Here is a 5,930-nt window from a genome sequence, read left to right on the forward strand (position 1 = left end):
CGTACCCCTTCGGATCCCTACATTTGTATCTTTGGGGTAAATACCCAGTAGTGCAATTGCTGGATCGTAGGGTAGCTCTATTTTCAACTTTTAAAGAACCTCCATACTGTTTTCCAGAGTGGCTGCACCAGCTTGCATTCCCACCAACAGTGGAGGAGGGTTCCCCTTTCTCCGCATCCCCGCCAACATCTGTCATTTCCCAACTTGTTAATTTTAGCCATTCTGACTGGTGTGAGGTGATATCTCATTGAGGTTTTGATTTGGATTTCCCTGATCTGAGCGATGTTGAGCACTTTTTCATGTGTCTGTTGGCCATTTGGATGTCTTCTTTGGAAAAATGACTGTTCGTGTCTTCTGCCCATCTCTTGATTGGATCATTTGTTCTTTGGGTGTTGGGTTTCATAAGTTCTTTATAGAGTTTGGATACTAGCCCTTTATCTGATATGTCATTTGCAAATATCTTCTCCCATTCTGGCAGTTGTCTTTTGGCTTTGTGGACTGTTTCTTTTGCTGTGCAAAAGCTTTTTATCTTGATGAAGTCCCAATAATTCATTTTTGCCCTTCTTTCCCTTGCCTTTGGTGATGTTTCTAGGAAGAAGTTGCTGCGGCTGAGGTGAAAGAGGTTGCTGCCTGTGTTCTTTAGGATTTTGATGGACTCCTGTCTCACATTGAGGTCTTTCAACCATTTTGAGTCTATTTTTGTGTGTGGTGTAAGGAGATGGTCCAGTTTCATTCTTCTGCATGTGGCTGTCCAATTTTCCCAACACCATTTGTTGAAAAGACTGTCTTTTCTCCATTGGACATTCTTTCCTGCTTTGTCAAAGATTAGTTGACCATAGAGTTGAGGGTCTATTTCTAGGCTCTCTATTCTGTTCCACTGATCTATGTGTCTGTTTTTGTGCTGGTACCATACTGTCTTGATGATGACAGCTTTGTAATAGAGCTTGAAGTCCAGAATTGTGATGCCACCAGCTTTGCTTTTCTTTTTCAACATTCCTCTGGCTATTGGGGGTCTTTTCTGGTTCCATACAAATTTTAGGATTATTTGTTCCATTTCTTTGAAAAAAGTGGATGGTATTTTGATGAAGATTGCATTAAATGTGTAGATTGCTCTAGGTAGCATTGACATCTTCACAATATTTGTTCTTCCAATCCATGAGCACGGAACGTTTTTCCATTTCTTTGTGTCTTCCTAAATTTCTTTCATGAGTATTCTATAGTTTTCTGAGTACAGATTCTTTGCCTCTTTGGTTCGATTTATTCCTAGGTATCTTATGGTTTTGGGTGCAATTGTAAATGGGATAGGCTCCTTAATTTCTCTTTCTTCTCTCTTGTTGTTGGTGTATAGGAATGCCACTGATTTCTGTGCATTGATTTTATATCCTGCCACTTTACTGAATTCCTGTATGAGTTCTAGCAGTTTTGGGGTGGAGTCTTTTGGGTTTTCCACATAAAGTATCATATCATCTGCAAAGACTGAGAGTTTGACTTTTTCTTTGCCAATTTGGATGCCTTTGATTTCTTTTTGTTGTCTGATTGCTGTGGCTAGGACTTCTAGTACTATGTTGAATAGCAGTGGGGATAGTGGACATCCCTGCCATGTTCCTGACCTTAGGGAGAAAGCTCTCAGTTTTTCCCCATTGAGAATGATATTTGCTGTGGGTTTTTCAAAGATGGCTTTTATGATATTGAGGTATGTACCCTCTGTGCCTATAGTCTGAAGAGTTTTGATCAAGAAAGGATGCTGTACTTTGTCAAATGCTTTTTCTGCATCTGTTGAGAGGATCATATGGTTCTTGTTCTTTCTTTTATTAATGGATTGTATCACATTGATTGATTTGTGGATGTTGAACCACCCTTGCAGCCCAGGGATAAATCCAACTTGATCGTGGTGAATAATCCTTTTAATGTACTGTTGGATCCTATTGGCTAGTATTTTGGTGAGAATTTTTGCATCCATGTTCATCAAGGATATTGGTCTATAATTCTTTTTGATGGGGTCTTTGTCTGGTTTGGGGATCAAGGTAATGATGGCCTCATCAAATGAGTTTGGAAGTTTTCCTTCCATTTCTTTTTTGGAACAGTTTCAAAAGGATAGGTATTAATTCTTTAAATGTGTAGAATTCCCCTGGGAAGCCAACTGGCCCTGGGCTTTTGTTTGTTGGGAGATTTTTGATGACTGCTTCAATTTCCCTAGTGGTTATAGGTCTGTTCAGGTTTTCTATTTCTTCCTGGTTCAGTTTTGGTAGTTGATACATCTCTAGGAATGCATCCATTTCTTCCAGGTTATCTAATTTGCTGGCATAGTGTTGCTCATAATATATTCTTATAATTGTTTGTATTTCTTTGGTGTTGGTTGTGATCTCTCCTCTTTCATTCATGATTTTGTTGATTTGGGTCATTTCTCTTTTCTTTTTGATAAGTCTGGCCAGGCATTTATCAATCTTGTTAATTCTTTCAAAAGAACCAGCTCCTTGTTTTGTTGATCTGTTCTACTGTTCTTTTGGTTTCTATTTCATTGATTTCTGCTCTGATCTTTATTATTTCTCTTCTCCTCTTGTGTTTAGGATTTATTTGCTGTTCTCTCTCCAGCTCCTTTAGGTGTAGGGTTAGGTTGTGTGGTTGAGACCTTTCTTGTTTCTTGAGAAAGGCTTGTATTGCTATATACTTTCCTCTTAGGACTGCCTTTGCTGTATCTCAAAGATTTTGAACAGTTGTGTTTTCATTTTCATTGGTCTCCATGAATTTTTTAAATAATTCTTTAATTTCCTGCCTGACCCATTCATTCTTTAGTAGGATGGTCTTTAGCCTTCATGTATTTGAGTTCTTTCTGACTTTCCTCTTGTGATTGAGTTCTATTTTCGAAGCATTGTGTTCTGAAAATATGCAGGGAATGATCCAGTCTTTTGGTACCATTTGAGACCTGATTTGTGACTTAGGATATGATCTATTCTGGAGAATGTTCCATGGGTACTAGAGAAGAATGTGTATTCCGTTGCTCTGGGATGGAATATTCTGAATATACCTGTGAAGTCCATTTGGTCCAGTGTGTCATTTAAGGCCTTTATTTCCTTGTGGATCTTTTGCTTAGATGATCTGTCCATTTCAGTGAGGGGGGTGTTAAAGTCCCCCACTATTATTGTATTGTTGTCAATGTGTTTCTTTGCTTTTGTTATTAATTGGCTTATATAATTGGCTACTCCCACATTAGGGGCATAGATATTTACAATTTTTAGCTCTTCTTGTTGGATAGACCCTTTAACTAGGATATAGTGTCCTTCCTTGTCTCTTATTACAGTCTTTGGTTTAAACTCTAATTTGTCTGATATAAGGATTGCCACCCCAGCTTTCTTTTGGTGTCCATTAGCATGGTAAATGGTTTTCCACCCCTTCACATTCAATCTGGGGGTGTCTTTGAGTCTAAAATGAGTCTCTTGCAGACAGCATATCAATGGGTCTTGTCTTTTTATCCAATCTAATAGCCTGTGTCTTTTGATTGGGTTATTTAGCCCATTTACATTCAGGGTAACTATTGAAAGATATGAATTTAGTGCCATTGTATTCCTGTAAGGTGACTGTTACTGTATATTGTCTGTGTTCCTTTCTGGTCTATGTTACTTTTAGGCTCTCTCTTTGCTTAGAGGACCCCTTTCATTATTTCTTGTAGGGCTGGTTTCATGTTTGCAAATTCTTTAGTCTTTGTTTGTCCTGGAAGCTTTTTATCTCTCCTATTTTCAATGACAGCCTAGCTGGATATAGTATTCTTGGCTGCATATTTTTCTCATTTAGTGTTCTGAATATATCATGCCAGTCCTTTCTGGCCTGCCGGGTCTCTGTGGATAGGTCTGTTGCCAATCTAATGTTTCTAGCATTGTAGGTTACAGATCTCCTCTCCCGAGCTGCTTCCAGGATTTTCTCTTTGTCTCTGAGACTCGTAAGTTTTACTATTAGATGTCAGGGTGTTGACCTCTTTTTATTGATTTTGAGAGGGGTTCTCTGTGCCTCCTGGATTTTGATGCCTGTTTCCTTCGCCAAATTAGGGAAGTTCTTTGCTATAATTTGCTCCAATATACCTTCTGCCCCTCTCTCTCTCTTCTTCTTCTTCTGGGATCCCAATTATTCTAATGTCATTTCGTCTTATCGTATCGCTTCTCTCTCGAATTCTGCCCTATTGATCCAGTAGTTGTTTATCTCTCTTTTTCACAACTTCTTTATTTTCCATCATTTGGTCTTCTATATTGCTAATTCTCTATTCTGCCTCATTTATCCTAGCAGTTAGAGCCCCATTTTTTATTGCACCTCATTAATAGCCTTTTTGATTTCGACTTGGTTAGATTTTAGTTCTTTTATTTCTCCAGAAAGGTTTTCTCTAATAACTTCCATGTTTTTTTCACGCCGAGCTAGTATCTTTAAAATCATCATTCTGAACTCTAGTTCTGACATCGTACTAATGTCCGTATTGAGTAGGTCCCTGGCAGTCGGTACTGCCTCTTGTTCTTTTTGTTGAGGTGATTTTTTTCTGTCTTGTCATTTTGTCCAGAGGAGAATAGATGAATGAGACAACAAAATGCTAACAGGGTACCAATGTCCCCAGAAAATATACTCTAAACAAATCAGAAAAGACCTGAAAGCAGGGAAAAAGAAAGGGAAAGAAAGAAAAAAGAAAAAGAAAAAGAGTTAAAAACAAAAACAGAACAAAACAAAACAAAAAAAACAGAATATGATCAAATATGATCAGGCTGGTGCATAGATTGATGCCATACACTAGATTTGGGGTATATTTTGGTCTGTTAGAAGCAAGTGCCTCCCAGAATTTTAAAGAAAGAAAAACTTATATATGTACAAAAATAAGGGTTAATATGATGAAGGGATGGAATATGACTGTAAAGATGAAAATTATAAAAGATTTTATAAAAGGAATAAGATAAGTTGTTTGAAAAAAGAAAGAAGAGGATTAAAAAAGAAAAAAAGGAAAAAAAAAGGGAGAGAATGTGATCAGGCAGGAGACTAGAACAAAGCCATATACTAGAGATTTAGGGTATATTTTGATCTGCTAGAAGAAACTGTATCTCAAGTGTTTAAAGAGAGAACAAATATATATATATATATATATATATACACCAAAAATAAGGGTAACTACTATGAAGGGATAGACTATGACTCTAACAATGAAAAATAAAAATGTTTTTTAAAAAAGGGATTTATAAGATGTTGGTTGAAAAAGGGAAAAAGAAAAATTCAAAAAAAAAAAAAACAACAAAAGACAGTTTAAAAAACAATTAACTTTGAAAGACTAAAGAATCATGGTAAAAAAAAGCCGTGGATTCTATGCAGTATTCCCCTAGCACTGGCATTCTGCCGTTCTCATTGTTCGGTAAACTTGGTCTTGGCTGGCGGATCTTGCTGATCTTCTGGGGGAGGGGCCATGGTTCCCAAATGTCTTTGCTGGAGGCGGAATTGCCCCGCCCTTGCCGGTCAGGGGTAAGTACCCTGATCGGGTTTGCTCTCCGGTGCTTTTGTTCCCTGCAAGCTCTCGGTACAGCTTTGGAGGACCAGAGTGAAAATGGTGGCCTCCCAATCTCCACCCGGAGGAGCTGAGAACTTGGGGCACCACTTCTCAGTGTGCCCCCAGAGAAAAGCAGTCACTCCCGTCTCCCCGGTCTCCGGCTGCACTCCGTGCTCACCCAGCCTGTGACCGAGCGTTGCTATCTCTGGCACACGACCCTGTGCAGAGTCTCCAAACCAGCAGATCCCTGCAGTGCGCTATTGCACCACTCCTCCCGGGGGGAGCAAGGGGAGTCTCCCCGGATCTGCCACTTGTTGGGTCCCTGCTGGAGGAGCAGTGGCCCGACTGTGCCACGGATCACAGTTTATGGCAACCCTGAGCTGAGAGCCCACTCCTCTGCTCTGTCTCTGCAGCTGGTTTCCTG

Source organism: Callorhinus ursinus, unplaced genomic scaffold (assembly GCF_003265705.2).
Source record: "Callorhinus ursinus isolate GAN/ISIS: 27379988/994484 unplaced genomic scaffold, GSC_fseal_2.0 scaffold49, whole genome shotgun sequence".
Classification (NCBI taxonomy): Eukaryota; Metazoa; Chordata; class Mammalia; order Carnivora; family Otariidae; genus Callorhinus; species Callorhinus ursinus.